The sequence below is a fragment of the Homarus americanus genome, unplaced genomic scaffold (genome assembly GCF_018991925.1).
Source record: "Homarus americanus isolate GMGI-L3 unplaced genomic scaffold, GMGI_Hamer_2.0 scaffold367, whole genome shotgun sequence".
Lineage (NCBI taxonomy): Eukaryota > Metazoa > Arthropoda > Malacostraca > Decapoda > Nephropidae > Homarus > Homarus americanus.
In genome coordinates this window covers 13227246-13245156 of record NW_024743709.1, presented here as the reverse complement: position 1 = coordinate 13245156, position 17911 = coordinate 13227246, and positions in this window count along the sequence as shown.

Here is a 17911-nt window from a genome sequence, read left to right as displayed (position 1 = left end):
GAGGCAACTGAATTACAAAGACTGAGGGAGAGCTTATGTACACAGGGTGACCTTACAAAACATAATGTCAGGTCAAAAAACATGACATCCACTAATCCATACACCAACCACACAGCAAACATAAGAAGAGATTATAAGAACGGGCGACATAACTAGTCATGTCACGCCAGGTAAAAAATATGTGACCCACTAATCATCTACCATACATCTACCTTACATGCTCTCAAAGCATTTTTACCTTGGGCCACTGACACATATCAGTTTTGTACTGACCTTCACTAAGGTTTATAGAATACATTTCTCTAATCAAACTTGCTTCAACCAGAAGTCTTTCTGTGACACATGATGATTTATACACTTCTAAACTGTTTTCCAACTTTATGGGATGATTATTGTTCCTTATATGAACGAACAGTGCACTGCTTTCAGATGCCGTTCTAATATTGAACTTGTGCTGTTTAATTCTGAGTTGCAATGCTTTCCCAGTCTGACCTACATAATTGCCATTACAATTGCTACATGGAATACAGTAAACACTTCCATTTACATTCAAGGTTGGGCTATTCTTAATGAATATATTAGTAATAGTTGAGTCATACTTAAAAGCAACATTAATGTTGAATAATTTAAGGGACTGAACTAACGGGAGAAATTCATTGCGATAAGGTAGAGTCAAAATATTCTTTAATGTAGGAACTTGCCTAGTTTGAGTAGAATAAAGGGATTGCTTAGCCCTTTTAAAAGATAGATCAACAATAAATTCAGGGTCACAAATACGCTAACATCTCAAAAACATAGCAAAAAAAACTGACATTTTCGTAGACTCATGTTGTCTCGATAAAAAATGTATCAACCTAGCTACCTGTGTAGGCTTTCTGTACACCTTAAATTTATATGTATGTCCATTTCTCATGATAAGCATATCAAGAAATGGGAGGGATCGATTTATCTCTCTTTCAATTTTGAAGGTAATACTAGGGACAAGATAACTAACCTTGTCTAAAAATTCCATTGGGTAACTGTTTCTAGGCCATATACAAAGCACATCATCTACATCTCTATACTATAGAGGAATAAAGTCACCTATGTTGGGTAGCAATCTAGCCTCAAAAACTACATATAAATACAGCCTGAAGGAGCAGAAACAGAATTACCCATGATCATGCCAAATATTTGCTTGTAAAACTTCCCATTTGCTCTAAACATATTGTCAGCAACGCATAGCTCTATCAATTTGAGAAAAGTATCATGTTCAATAGTCAAATCTAACAGTTGCAATTTATCTTTAAGAAATGAAAGTAGGTCTTTCACTGGTACTTTAGTAAAAGTGAATTTACATCAAAACTTATTAATTCACATCGTTCATTGTGTATCTTGAGATTATCTATTAAATCACTGCTGTTGTGTATATGTGAATTAGATATCTGGCCTGTCTTGAATAAAGACGAAAGTTAAGGTTCACTGTTGTTTCCCCTTTCCCTGTGTGATTTTATCAATATATATATATATATATATATATATATATATATATATATATATATATATATATATATATATATATATATATATATATATATATATATATATATATATATATATATATATATATATATATATATATATATATATATATATATATATATATATATATATATATATATATATATATATTAGGGTGGTCCTTATTTTTCAACTTTGGAATTTTTTACCACAGACCCTGCTAAAAGTGTCCATTTAGGACAAAAACATTGTGTGTAGAGTTATTATTGAATATATTAATATTTAGAGGTTGCTCAAAGCTGTCAAATATTAAGTAATCGATGTAGTCGATTACTTTGTAGCCGATTACGCCCACCACTAGTGCGTCGCATTTGGCACGATTGTGGTGAGTTTTTTGCTGGTCATGATTGATGTTTGGGGAAATTAGAAACAGTTCTGCAGAGTATTCTCATTATTAATTTATATTAATAGTTAATTTCTTTATTCCTCAATTCAAAATGGCTAATGCATGAGCAAAAACACGAGAAAATGTGTATTTGATAAAGACATTATGTGATGACATTACAGGGGCTAAGTTACCTTCAACCAGGCAAGTGGTACAGTATTTTTTAAGCCTGCATGGCATACAGAAAACAACCATCAGAGTGGCAGCTGGGGAAGTCACAGACAAAGTTCTTCAATTTTGGATAAAAGCAAACATTCCCACGCACCACAAACCAGATTGTGTGAATCAAGTGCACACAATGTTTGACAAGTGGTGTAGTTTGAAAAAGAACTCTTCAAGAAAGACAGAAACTCAAAAGCAGAAAGAGAAAGAGTTCACTGATACATTTGAAGATCTCTTTGACATTGCACATGTGAATGCTTTGAATATGATGACAGTTCAGGAGGATAAGGATTTCTTAATAGCGCAACTAGAAAAAGGGCGTCGTGGGGCAATGTCATCTCTTGACAAAGTATTCCTGAAAAGACAGAAACGACGAGAAAAAACTCTCACGAAAGCAATGAAAAGGAAGTTGGCTGCAGAAAGTGCTGAGGAAGAAGCCAAAAAATGCCAGGCCACCGTTGTCTTCGACAGCAGTAGTACGTCTTCTTCTGAGGAATCCAACCCAGTTCCTGGCCCATCAGCACTTCAAACTCCACCTACTGTCAAGAAGCGTGGGCGAAAAGAAGTTCTAAATCCAGAACTTTCTGCAGCACTAGATCGGACCAAGTCCTCAGATAGAATGGCCATGCACATTGTCACCCAAACTGCTCGGAGTCTGGGCCATGATGTCAGTGAATTGATTCTGAATCGATCAAGCATCAGGAGGAAACGTCAGCATCATCGCAGTAGCAGGGCAGCTGAAATCCTTTCAAACTTCAAACCAGAGTCAGTTTTAATTGTTCACTGGGATGGTAAATTGATGCCTGATTTGACGGGGCATGGGGGCCATGTTGACAGACTCCCAGTTCTTGTCTCAGGCAATGGCACCTCCCAACTTCTTGCTGTTCCAAAACTTCCCTCTGGTACCGGTGATGAACAAGCAAAAGCTGTTGTGAAGGCTTTGCAGCAATGGCACATTGCAGACATCGTGCATGGCATGTGTTTTGATACAACAAGCTCAAATACTGGTCACCACAAGGGTGCGTGTGTCAAAATTGAGCAGTTGCTGGGTCGTGATTTGCTATATTTTGCCTGCCGCCACCATGTACTAGAACTTGTAGCTGGAGCTGCTTTTGAAGCTGTAATGGGGCACTCAGCTGCTCCTGACATACAGCTGTTCCGAAGATTCCAAGCCAAATGGGAACAAATTGACAAGCAGAAGTTTGAAGACTCCTCCACCGACGATCTGGCAGAAGAATCGGTCAGAGCTGTTAGGGACGATCTAACCAACTTCATTGAGAAGGCTCTATTGGAGACACAGCTTCGAGATGATTATCGAGAGCTGCTAGAGCTGGCCTCCATCTTCCTTGGCACATCACCTTCTCGGGGAGTACGATTTTCTGCTCCTGGTGCAATGCACCAAGCACGATGGATGGCAAAGACCATTTATTCCTTCAAAGTGTGGTTATTCCGTTCTCAGTTTAAGCTTACTCCAAAGGAGAACAGAGGACTAAGAGATTTGTGCATTTTCTTTGCCCGAATATATGTGAAGGCTTGGACAACTGCTCCACTTGCTGCAAAGGCACCAAAAGGAGATCTGATGTTGCTTAAAGCTCTACAAGACTACAGTACCATCAGCGATGCCATATCAAAGGCAACTTTCCACAAAATGATGAGACACCTCTGGTACTTGTCAGAAGAGTTGGTTGCATTGGCCTTCTTTGATGACGATGTTCTCCCAGCAGTGAAGGACCGCATGTTGGAAGCTATGAACATCGTTATTGGAGAAGAAAAGCATGTCAAACGGGTTACAATCAATCCAGACACACTCCAAGTGAAGAACCTATATGATTTCACGACAAAGAACACAAAGTCATTTTTCAAAAAGCTCAACTTGAATACAGATTTCCTGGCCCTCCCAGTAGAACAGTGGAAAGATGATCCTGGCTTCCAAAATGCAAAAGCCAGTGTACAAGCTTTGTCTGTGATCAATGATCATGCAGAAAGAGGAGTAGCCTTAGTCCAAGATTTCTCATCACCAAGGACGAACAGCAACTGCAGTATCTACTGCAGGCAGTTGCTGACCACAGGAAATCATTCCCTAATGCCCTCAAGCAGACCTTACTGGGCGACAAAGAGTGAGACTGGTCCTCATGCGACCCCTGCCTTGAGCAGCTAATACCCACTTAGACTAAGTGGGGGGGGGGGGGGCAGGCTTGGGGGCTAGGAAATGATGTGTTATGAACATTAAGCATAGGCATAATATTGTTAAATTTCATTTGACTTGAGCAACCTCTAATTATTAAGATATTTAAAAAAATATTTTACAGGCAATGTTTCTACCCCAAATGGAAACTTTTGCCAGGGTCTGTGACAAAAAAATGGCAAATTTTGTTTTTTGCCCCAAAATAAGGACCACCCTAATATATATATATATATATATATATATATATATATATATATATATATATATATATATATATATATATATATATATATATATATATATATATATATATATATATATATACATAAAACAAAGAAGTATGACTGTGTGTTTGTTTGTGTGTCCGCACGAGAATCTCGGAAACTGCTTTACCGATCTGTAGTGATGATGGATGGTGTTATATGTTTTGTGGGTGGTCCCCTACAATCCTCTTTTGAGTAAAGCATTCAATGCGCACATCAATGTGGAGTTCTGTAATTCAGTCAAGTCCATCAAGTATGTTTGCAGATTTGTCAACAAAGGCTCTGACCAAGCGATCTTTGCATTGGAAAAGGATGGAAATCATGATGAGGTGACACAGTTTGTTGTTGTTGTTGTATAGATTGTCGGACCGTAGTCCGACACGGGCCTTTGCCTATAGGCGGCCCGTTTGGTGGTTCCGGCTGGAGCTCCAGGAGCAGCCAGACCGGATTGGTATTGGAGGTGGTCCCACCTGCAGATTGGAGGGATACTGCAGGTTGCAAGTGTGAGCGGACCCCCGATCAGTGGACGCTTACCACCAGCCCCCACTCTTGGACGTGGTCAGCTTCGGAGTGGCGCGCCCCCCGAACTGGGGTCCGCACTTGCTGGGAGAGGATGCTTTCTAAGCTATCTGGGTGGTGGGTATCGTGTGATGACCCGGAGTAGGTGGTGAATGTGGTCTGTATGGGCCTTTCGGGTTAGAGTGGCCGCTGGTGTTGTGTGTGTTTCTTGGGAGATTTGAGTTCTGTTTCGGAGGCTTTGTGTGACCTCGCAATCGAGGAGATAGTGTTCAAGTGGGTTGGCTGCTGGCTCCTGACAGTAGGTGCATTCCATGACGTCATTTCCGATCATCTGCCAGGAGCACTTGTACCCTAGTCGTAGTCGGTGAAGGCTGACTTGGGTTTGTCTTGGAGTTTTCTTGTCAGCGAAAGGTGGTTCCCCTTTTGTGGCCGCCAGGTACCATTTGGCTGATTGGGAACCAGCGTTGAGTGCATGAAGGAAGCTCTTTTTGATGTGGAGCTTGGTAGTCTTTCTGAGGTGATTCTTGATCTGTTGCACACTTGCTGGAACTTGGATGTGTACGCTACTAGAACGTGTAGCTGCCTTGGCTGCTTCGTCTGCCACGTCGTTTCCTCCGATCCCTACATGACTGGGAATCCAGTGTAAGACGACTGGTCGGTTTTGGCTTTGGAATTCCTGTAGCTGTGCGAGGATCGAGGTGATGATGTGGACGTTGTCTCTTGGTTGACTGTGTTGCAGCGCCTGCATGGCCGATTTCGAGTCCGTGTGAATTATGATCGACTTGTTGTGTTGTGTTGCAGCGTGTTGTAGGGCCTTTGAGATTGCTACCAGTTCTGTTTGTAGGGTGGAGCAGTCATTGGAAAGTCTCCATTGGAGGGTCTGACCTTGGGTGTAGAAGGCCGCTCCGGATCTATGATGTTTTGGGTCCACCGAGCCGTCTGTGAAGTATGATGCTGCATCAGCCGGTGTCTCGGTGGCTATGGCTTGGAGAGTTATTTTTTTGAGGTCCTCCTTCTGGAGGTTGGCTTTACTATCGCCGAGGTCGGTAAATTTGAGTGTGGCTGGTGGAGGGCTCCATGGTGGAGGAACAGTGTAACCATTGTCTCGTGTGTCTTGGTTGTTCTTGACGAGTGTTTCTGCTTGCAGGTGTCGGATGACCTCGCTTGCCTCGTGCGACCAGGTGGCCCCTCGCACTCTGTGGTCGAGGTGGAGGGAGGCACTGATTCGAATCTTGGCAACTGTGGGCTTGTCTGCTCTACAGATTTTGGCGAGGAGACCGGCTGTCACCTGCTTGACTCGTACTGCCAGGGGTGGTAGTTCGGTTTCCATTTGCAGATTGCAAATTCTGGTCCACATGGGTGCTCCGAGCATGGTCCTGAGAGCATTGTTTTGGATGACTTCTAGCTTAGCTATTTGGTCTTCTCTCAGTCCAATGAGTGCTGGAGCACTGTAATCTACCAGCGATCTGATGGCGGCTGTGTAGTAGGCTTTGAGCACATGAAGGTTTGCTCCTGCGGATTTGCTGGTGAGCGACCTCATTATATTGTGTCTGCTCTTCGTCCTGTGCCTGAGATACTCGAGTTGCGGCTTGAAGGTGAGTTTCTGGTCAAACCAGATTCCAAGACACTGGTGGGCGTTGGTCCAGACTACCGGCGAGTTTTGTATGGAGAGCATCTTGTCTGGTGTGTCTGTGCAGATGGCCATCGCTTTCGACTTGGCTGGATTTATCTTGAGTCCAAGTCTGTTGCACTCCTCTTCTATAAGTTGGAGTGCGTGTTGCGTGTTGGCTAGTCTGTTCGATCCTCTTACTATAAGCTGTAAGTCGTCTGCATAGCATAGGAGCTTGGCTGTTTGTCTGAAGGGAAGTTTGACTAGATTTTCCATCAGGACGTTGAACAGCATTGGACTGAGGATGCCTCCTTGTGGGGTTCCGTTTTCATGGACCCTGTAGCTTGAGGTTGCTCCCTGAAAGCGTACTCGTGCTTCTCTCTGTGTGAGGTAGTTCTGGATCCACCCCAGCAACCTTCCTTTGACGCCTTTTTTAGCGAGCGTAGTTGTAATGGCCAAGGATTTGCTAGTTCGAAGGCTTTCTCCAGGTCGAGGAAGACCACCAGAGCTGGTTTGTTGTCCACTGTGCTGAGTATCTCGGCGATGTTGTTGCCTGTGCCGGTGTTCTCGGTGTAAGCAAAGATGTGAGGGTGTGGGCTGCCTACTTTCCACTTGAGTCGGTTGAGAGCCATTCTTTCTCCCGTCTTCGCTATGCAGCTGAGAAGGGAGATGGGCCTCGGTTTGTCTGGTTCTCTGGGCTTCGGAATGGGCTGTATATCTGCCTTCTTCCATTCCGGTGGGAGTCTTTGTGCTGTCCACGAAGCATTGATGGCTTGCAGCAGAGCCTCGTGTCCGGCTGTACCGGCATGAGAAAGCATGGAGTAGGTTATCCTGTCGGCCCCTGGAGCTGTGTCCTTGCTTCGTTTTAGCGACTTCTGGAGTTCTTGCTGGTTGAATGGTCTGTCAGTGTCATCTTCACTGTTGCAGGCCTCTTCGATCATCTGGAGTCTGACCTGTCGCAGACGCCGTTGTGTCTCCTCCGCCTGTCTCGGGAGGTTTTTCGTTGCTGCTCGGTCAGAGAACAGTTTTGCAAGTCTCTCGGCTTCCTCTTCTGGGTTGGGATGAGTTGGTGGTGGTGGTGTTGCTTTCCCAGATGCCCTTCGGATCTGGGCCCACATCTTGCCAAGGGAGGTGTGCTCGTTCAGTTCGGAGCACCACTTGAGCCAGCTTACGTTTTTAATTTCTTCCTTCTCTTCCCTGGTATCCTTAACTATGACTTGCAGGAGATGTCTGTTTGTTGCCGTGGGATGTCTCCTGTAGTTTCTTCGGGCCATGTTCACTCTGTGGTTGAGTTCTTTCACCCTGGGACAGTAGTACCAGTAATCATTGTACTGTCTTGATGTGGGTTTTGTTTTTGGGATAGCCTCTTCTGCCGCTAGGTGAAACGCCTCGACCAATTGGTGGTGGAGGGTTGTCTCATCCGCGGGTGCTGCGCCGGCCGGCTGTGATTTTTCGCGCCACTTAGCCAGGTGTTTCTTGAAGAGTCCCCAGTCTGCCTTTTGAGTGTTGTATCTCCATCTCGGGGGGGGTGGAGTGGGGAGTTTGTTCACCTTCAGCGTTGTTAGGGTGGCGAAGTGGTCACTGGTCAGCGTGGGGTGTATCTGCCAGGAGGCCGAAGGCTGTAGTGCACTGGAGACGAAGGTTAGATCTAGCCTTCCTCCCCTAGTGTGGGTGGGCTCTCCGGTGTTCAGGAGGCAGATCTCGGGTGTATCTTGAAAGGTGGTGTATAGGTGTAGGCCGTCTTCATTTGTGGGGCTTGCCGAGCTTAGGAAGGGATGATGTGCGTTGAAATCCCCTCCTATGAGTGTGGCGTGGTCAGCGGCCGAAGCAAATAATTGAGTAACCTCCAGTGAGCCCCTTGGGTTCTTGTAGATGTTGTGAACAGTTAATTCCCGTTCTTGGAGGGTTACTTTGACGGCCTGTGTCTCGATGTTTTCCCCACATGGAAATTGCTGCGTGACATCGGCGGAGGGTATGCTTGACTTGACCAAGATCATACATCCTCTTGTTGACGCCTGCGTGAAATGCCTCCTGTATGTCTTGTAACCGCTGAATTTGAAACAGTGGTGTTCTTGTAGAAGTGTTTCTTGTAGGAGTATGATGTCAAGCTTGTCCTTGGCTGCTGCTTCTTGTAGGAGGTGTTTCTTGTTTTTGATGCCCTGAGCATTCCATGTAAGGATGTTCAGGGTGCTGACGTTTTCCACCACTGTTTCATCGGGGACTTCTGGTGGTTCTCGATGGAGATGTCCAAGCTCGATTCCAACTGGATCAGGTCCATGTCTTCGTGTTCTGTGGTTTTTGCCTTCTGGGCCGTGGTTCGGTTCAGGGGAGTTGAAACGTCCAGTTTCTTTCTGGGAGCTGTCGGTATCTTGGGAGCTGTCGGTATCTTGGGTTCTCTGGTGGCCTTCTTCGGTGTAGAGTGTACCTCGGCTGTTACTCGTGTGCGGACCGGCGTGGCTTCCTCCACTGAGGTGGCTGGAGCTGTGGCGACTTGCCCGAGGACGCTCCCCATGAGTATTTGGAGCTGTGTGGGTTGGATCTTGTGGCCCAGTAGTCCGGCTAGGCCCTCCGCGAAGGTTGTCAGTACCTTGGCTAGGTCTGATAAGTGTATCATTCCTTCTGGTGCCTTGGTGTGTGCTTCTTTTGTCTTGCTCGTGGTTGTCGTTGTCTGCTGCTTGGGTGGCTGAGGTGTGGCTGTAGTGAGGCCAGGAAACTGGGCTGCACTTTGGGTGTTGACTGGCTGAGGAGGTTGTCTTTGTTGTTTGGGCCTTTGGGTTCCCCACACGAAGGTACTTGGTGGGGCTGGTGTGTAGGCGGTGGGGGCCGGTCTTGCTGCTGGTCGGTTTGCCTGGACCCTCTTTGTTCTCTCGGAGCATCCAGGATTCCAGGCGTGGTGTTTGCCCCCGCAGTTGGCACACTTGGGGGCAATTTTTTCCCCATTTTTCAACTTGGTGAGGCAGGAGTGTGTGCCGTGCTTCTGTGCGCAGACTGCGCAGATTTCCTTGTACGTGCACCTTGTCTGATGGTGCCCGTATTTCTGGCATCTGAAGCACCGCAGGGGCTCTGGGACGAAGGGCCTCACTTCGTAGATCCCCCAGGTTTTGAGGTCTATGGTGCTGGGGGGTGAGCCGTAGTGCGTTATGAGCACTTGTTTCGTGGTGGCCGTCTTGTCGGACAGGGGAGAGCATCTCTCGGCTTTTAGGATCTTCGGGTGGTTCTCCAGGGGTTCGAGAGGTAGTTCCTTTGGGTACCGGAGGACTACCGACTTCATCAGTTTCTGGGCGGGGTCTAGCTTGGTTGAAGTAATGGTGGTGGTGTTTTGCAGGTAAGTGTCGAGGGTGGTGGCGGAGTTCTTGTCTTTGGGGTGAACGATCATCTCCCCCTTTAGGTTGGGCCGCACTGAGAACTTGGCCAGAGGATTTAGCTTTTCCATCTCTGTGACGGCGGCATATGTTGTTTTTGCGTCCGTTTTCGTGATCCGGAATTTTGGCAGTGTCGTTGGAGGTGAGCTGGTGGTGGTGATGGGTGCCTTTGGGGCTGCTTGACGGCATTCGTTTCCCGAAAAAGCACGTCGGCGTTTCTTGTTTTCTACCTTCGTCCAGTTGTCCTCAGTAGCGGTAGCAGTGGTGGTGGTGGTGGAGGTGGTGGTGGTGGTGGAGTTGTTGGAGGTGGTGGCAGTGTTCCTAGTTTTCAGGGCTTCATTGAAGGCGCGTAACTGGTCTGCTTTCTCTGTGCGAAGCCTGTCGTGGTTCGGGTCGTCAGGTTGGCGGTTCAGGCGGGGATCGCGGTTAGGAGGGCGTACGCGCTCCATAACCGGTTATATATGCAGCAATGAAGCCCTGTGGAGAATTTTGAGTTTTCCCATACACGAACGATGTCCAACAGTAGTTCATCTGGTTGTTCACCTGGAAAATGGACAAAGAGTATACTTCACAGAAGAGTTTCTACAAAATCAAATGGCAAATCCTGCTGATACGATTCTCACTACATTCCTTAAGCTTTCACAGGAAGATGAGTTTGCTCAAATACTCCTGTATGTTGACGTACCCAAGTCTACCTATGGCATTTTTCAATGAAAAAGTTCCAGAGAAGAGCTCAAGGATCCGATGTTGAAGGATATCTAGGGATAAAGTCAGGCAATGCTTTGGGGCATGTCTACACGGTTCACCCCAATAACTTTGAATGCTATTGTTTGAGACTACTTTTGCACCACAGTTCATGTTTAGAAGTTTAGAAGTTTAGAAGCTCCAAAAAAGTTGTTGGTAGCGAAAGTCAGAGCGGGGAAGATGACAGAGGAAGGAGCAGGAGGTTAGGAAGGGAATTGTAGTGGGAGAGATAGTGCCGTGGCTTTACACGACTGCGTTTATTTGGTTAGCGCATAGCACACGTATTTGGTTTTTTGTCTGTGTTGGGTGTGTGATCCTCGGGTCACCACTCCTCCGGATTGTGTCAGTTCAAGTTTAGAAGCTCCAACAACTTTCCCTGAATACGAATTCGCAACCTTTCGATTGACAACAGGTACCTACTTTACTGCTAGGTGAACAGGGACCAAGGGGGCTAGGAAGAGTGTCCAAACAACTTCCGCTTGCCCGGGAATTGAACCCGTGACATCTTGCTTGTGAGGCAAGAGCGGTACCGCTTCTACCACAAGCGCCCCCTGCACCACATCCGTGGCCCAATATCATATGCAGCACTCAAGACAGTGAATGGACAAGTTTGCAGAACCTATCAGGAAGCGTGCAATCTCCTTGGCCTACTGGAAGATGATGGTTACTAGAATGACACATTAGAAGAGGCAGCAGCTACTCAATCGCCAATGAGAATGAGAAACCTGTTTGCCATCATGATTGCTACATGTGGACTTTCCAACCCAAGCCAGCTCTGGAAAAACCACCAAGAAAGTCTTTCAGAGGATCTGCTTCATCAAGCAAGAAGAGGACATCCTGGTCAAGAGATTGAGTTCATGGATGACATGTTCAACAGGGCTCTGGTCATGCTGAAAGACAAAGTGATGGAGCTATGCGGAAAAACCTGACTGATTTTGGATTGCCTTCTCCAAACCGAGAAGAACCAGTAGCTGCAAACAGGGAGTTGCTCAGAGAGACAGTCTACTCAGTTGAAGTTCTGGTGAATTTTGTTGAAGAAAATAAGCCTCACCTGGTGAGGCTCATGAATAGATCTTGCAAGCGATACAAGCGGAGCAGGGAGATATGATCTCTCTCGATGCACCTGGCGGGACAGGAAAAACATTCTTGATCAACCTTTTGTTGGCCAAAGTCCGTCGTCAGGGGAAAATTGCTCTTGCTGTGACATCCTCAGGCATTGCTGCAACACTACTAAAAGGAGGACGTACTGCACACTCAAGTTTTAAACTGCCTCTCAACCTCGCTCACAATGAGAATCCAGTGTGCAATATCAAAAAGGATCGGCAAAGGCAAAACTCTTAGAAAAATGCAGCCTCATAGTCTGGGATGAATGCACTATGTCTCACAAGTTAGCGTTTGAAGCATTGGACAGGACCTTGCAAGACATACGAGAAAATGACCAGCTCATGGGTGGCATTACAATGGTCATTGCTGGAGACTTTCGCCAGACCCTACCTGTCATTCCTCGAAGCACTCCAGCTGATGAACTGAATGCGTGCCTCAAGGCATCATACCTTTGGAGAAGTGTTCAGGCACTCACCCTGTCCACAAACATGGGAGTACATCCACAAGGAGATTAGGACGGTTTGCAAACCTTCTACTACAGATTGGGAATGGAACTCTCCCTGTTGATTCAGAAGACCAAATAATCATTCCTCAAGGATGTGGAAATGTTGTATAGTCCTCAACTGAGCTCATTAACATGGTCTACCCAAACATTATCCACCACTACAAGGATCACAAGTGGCTGCGAGAAAGCGCAATTCTGGCACCAAAGAATGAAACAGTGGCTGAAATCAACATGACTCTACTCAGACAGCTTCCAGGCAGTGAGACCTCATTCAAATCTGTTGATACAGTAATCAACCAGGACCAAGCAGTCCAGTACCCTGCAGAATTCCTTAATTCTTTGGAGCCCGCTGGAATGCCTCCTGACCACCTCACTCTCAAGATTGGAACTCCTATAATGCTCTTAAGAAATCTTGAACCACTAATCCTCTGCAATGGCACAAGACTGGTGGTGAAGAACATGATGCCACATGTACTGGAAGCTACAATACTGACAGGAAAAGCTAAAGGAGAGGACGTCTTTATACCAAGGATACCTCTCATCACCACTGACCTGTCATTTAAGTTGAAGCGACTTCAGTTCCCGGTTAAAGTGAGCTTTGCCATGACCATCTACAAAAGCCAGGGACAGTCCCTAAAGATGGTTGGCCTAAACCTGGTGTTTCCTTGCTTCTCTCATGGACAGTTCTATGTTGGATGCTCCAGAGTGGGAACTGGCAAAAATCTGATACATACTTGCTGCTAATGGCAAAACCAAAATGTGGTCTACCTTAATGCACTACAGAGAGACAATGTGGAGCGTCTCGGATGGTGGTGTCCTACCGTGGCCTAGCGAAAGTGTGTATATATATATATATATATATATATATATATATATATATATATATATATATATATATATATATATATATATATATATATATATATATATATATATATATATATATATATATATATATTTCATATAGATCCACAATGAAAACGTGGATAAGATAAATCTTGATAAAATCACACGGGAAAAGGGAAACAACGGAGCACCGTAGCTTTCGTCTTTATTCAAGACATCGTCAGAGGCAACTCAGAGGTTGCCTCTGAATTGTGTTGAATAAAGACGAAAGCCAAGGTACTCCGCTCCTTCCCACCTCCCGCGTGATTTTATCAAAACATATATATATATATATATATATATATATATATATATATATATATATATATATATATATATATATATATATATATATATATATATATATATATATATATATACACTTAAGAATATTTGACTCTGCCCTATCGTAACGAATTCCCCGTTTGTTCGGTCCTCGCTACTAAATATTAATGTTGTTTTCAAGTATGACTCAACCATTACCAATATGTTAATAGAAATAGCCCAAGTTTGAATGTAAATGGAAGTGTTTATTGTATTCCATGTAGCAAATGTAATTGTAATTATGTAGGACAGACAGGAAAAACACTGCAGCTCAGAATCAAACAACATAAGTACAATATCAGAACATCATCTGAAAGCAGTGCCTTGTTGGTTCATGAATAATAATCATCCCATTGCTTGGGAAAAAGCTTAGAAGTATCTAAATCATCTTGTGTCACAGAAAGACTTCTGTTGAAGCTAGTTTGATTAAGAAATTAAAATCAATAAACCTTAGTGATGGTCAGTTCAAAACTGATAATATGTTACATAAATTTATTTGTCAGTGGCCCAAGGTTAAAATGCTTTGAAACCCTTGATCTAGATGTATGATAGTTATTTAGTGGGTCCCTTATTTTGACCTGACCTGACTAGTCACGTCACCCCCTTTCTTAAGCTCCTCTACGGTGTGTTGGTGTGGGGATTAGTGGATGACATCATTATAAGAACATAAAAACATAAGAATGGAGGGAACTGCAGTCTTCGAGGTAATAGATAATGACGAAAATTACGATGTTATTTACTTAGACTTTAGCAAAGCATTTGACAGAGTACCGCATCAGAGGCTTCTGAGAAAAATTAAGGCTCATGGTATCGAGGGAAAGTTTTAAATTGGATAAAATCATGGCTCACCGATAGAACGCAGAGGGTCAGCGTAGATGGTGTTAAATCTGAGTGGGGCCGTGTAACCAGTGGGGTTCCCCAGGGGTCAGTACTAGGCCCACTCTTGTTCATAATCTACATAAACGATTTAGATACTGGGATCAGCAGTGACATAAGCAAGTTTGCGGATGACACCAAAATAGGGCAGCAAATTAATTCAGGGCAGGATGCAAATGCATTACAGGAGGATCTAAATAAACTGCAGGGGTGGTCTGAAAAATAGCAAATGAAATTCAACACCAGCAAGTGCAGCGTACTTAATATTGGAAGAACAAATACTTATAATGTATACAGCCTGAACAACATCAACCTAGAGAAGTCGACTTGTGAAAGAGACCTAGGGGTACTTGTAAGACCGGACCTACGGCCTAGAAAACAGTGCGTTAATGTTCGAAATAAGGCAAACAGAGTATTGGGTTTTATATCTAGAAGTGTAAGTAACAAGAGTGCAGAGGTCTTATTGCAACTATATCTTGCGCTAGTTAGGCCGCACCTCGATTATGCGGTTCAGTTCTGGTGCCCTATTATAGAATGGATATAAATTCACTAGAGTCGGTGCAGTGAAGAATGACAAAAATGATTCAGGGACTTAGAAACCTTCCATATCAGGATAGGTTAAAGAAACTTAACTTGCATTCCCTAGAAAGACGAAGAGTGCGGGGAGATATGATAGAAGTATTTAAGTGGGTGAAAGGAATCAATAAAGGGGATATAGATAAAGTTCTTATAATATCCGAGCAGGATAGGACTCGGAGCAACGGATTCAAGTTGGATAAGTTTAGGTTTAGGAGGAGATAGGAAGAAACTGGTTTTCTAAATGGGGAATTGGTGGACGAGTGGAACAAACTTAACAACTTTGTAGTAAGTGCTGGAACGCTGGAAAGTTTTAAAAGGAGGCTAGATAGATTCATGGATGATAGAGAGTGGTAGTAACTCTCGACAGGAGCTGCCATGCACAGGCCAACTGGCCTATTGCAGACTCCTTATTTTCTTATGTTCTTATGTTTTTATGTTTACACTAACTATTGCTCATATAAGCATCCTTCATATTTGAAGCTATTCAGCGTATTAGGAGTTAATGATGATATTTGGTAACTTGTTCCATTCATCCACTACTCTGTTTCCAAACCAGTGTTTACCTATTTCACGCCTAAATCTAAATTTATCTAATTTAAAACCATTGTTACGAGTTCGCTCCTGGTTGGATAGTTTGAGTACCTTTGTAATGTCCCCTTTGTTTAGCCCTGCCTTCCACTTATACTTCTCTATCAGGTCGCCCCTCGCTCTACGTCTCTCGAGGGAGTGCAAATTAAGATGCTTTAGCCTGTCTCTATACTCAAGGTTCCTAATGCCCGGGATTAGTCTTGTCATTCTCCTCTGAATTCTTTCCAAGGATTCTATATCCATTCTGTAATACGGCGACCAGAACTGAACTGCGTAGTCCAGGTGTGGTCTCACAAGAGCAAGATACAGTTTTAGGATGACCTCGCTAGTCTTGTAACTAACACTCCTTTGTATGAACCCAAGTACTTTATTAACCTTGTTACGAGCAAAAACACATTGTTTACTTGGTTTAAGGTTCCTACTTATCATTACTCCTAAATCTCTCTCGCAGTCGGATTTCTCTATGGCATCGTTGTTCATCTGGTTTCTGGTTTCCCTGTTTACATCTCCTATACTGAGTACTTTACATTTGTCCACGTTGAATTTCATCTGCCATTTTTCAGACCATTCGAAAAATTTGTTTAGATCTTCCTGTAGTTTTGCCGAGTCCTCGTCAGATTTAATAACACGTCCTATTTTAGTGTCACCCTGTATATTTTAGCCTCTCTCTATCCATGTAATCCAGTTGCCTCTGAAGATGTCTTGAATAAAGACGAAAACTAAGGTGCTCCGTTATTTCCTTTTTTTCCTTGTGATTTATCAAGATATATATATATATATATATATATATATATATATATATATATATATATATATATATATATATATATATATATATATATATATATTTATATATATATATATATATATATATATATATATATATATATATATATATATATATATATATATATATATATATATATATATATATATATATATATATATATATATATATATATATATATATATATATATATATGAAAGTTACTAGTGTGCCCTGAAGAAGCAGTGATGGCTAGGGAAACACTGTGTAACACTGAGTCCGTTTATTGTGGATGAGAGAAATACAAGTGGTGACGCTGTGTGCCATGCGCGGCTCACACAGTCAGACTGAGGCGCCTTGCCATATGGCAGCCTCGGGGCAATGTTGCCACATAACACGTGCAGTGTTGCCACGTGATAATATATATGAATGCTACTCGGCACAGTAGCTTATGTACAGGGTTGCTACTTGGCACAGTAGCTTATATACATAACCTACATCTCCCTCCCCCCTCACGCTCATAGTCTTTGTCTTGAGCGGACTTCTTAGTCCTAAGTCGCTCCGAGCGTCGAGGTGCACTGTGGGGCGGATCCTCGTGAGGTGTAGGTGACTCGTCCTCGGTCAGGGGGCCAGCAGCAGGGGGTGGGACTGGCCGGAGGAAGCGGCGGTTCCTCCACCAGACACGGCCGCTCGGCATCCTGACCTTGTAGTCCCGCGACCGGCCGACGCCCATCACTATGCCCACCTTGTCCCAACGTGTCGTCGTCGGGTCCTGGACGCGGGCAAGGGCACCAATCTCCAGTGGCTGAAGAGGGCGGGCATGGTCGTCATACCGAGCCTTGGCGTCCTGGGCACGTGAAGCGGCGCGCGGTCGCAGCTCTCGGCTCTGGTCTGCCACTCCTTCGCAAAGGCCTTGGCGTGTGCAGGAACGCAAGAGCGGAGAGGGTGACCATACAGGATCTGGGCAGGGGAGTGTCCTGTGTGGGTGGGAGTGGACGCGGCTTCTGGGCAGCTCCGTGTGGCAGCGCCAGGCGCGTCGCTCGTCGACTCACGCACCCTGCTGGCGGTGTACCGAGCAGCTGGGATCTGCTCAGGAAAGTCTCTGGGCACCACGCCTAACTCCTTGCAGTGCTCCCACGACAACAAGGGTGTAGCGAGAGTAGGCCGCACGTCGATCCATCCGTAACACGACCTGTCGCCGTAGGTGATCTCTGCCTGAAAGGAGCCCACAGCGTCCGGCATCTGGGAACCGTCTGCATTGTAGTACTGCAGCTGCGGCGGTGGTCCCAGGCCGCGTTTGGTGAGGCCCAGTTTCTGGAGGTGCTTCAACCCAATCACAGTAGTATCGGCGCCGGTGTCCGGTATCACCTCGATGTGACCCGACACATCACCGTGTTTGACGGCGACGCGGATAGTAGGGGAAGGGGTAGCCCTGGGGCGTGTGGTCGATTCCACCCTCCTGATGTGACTCCGCTGCTGCTTGGGGCTGCGTGGG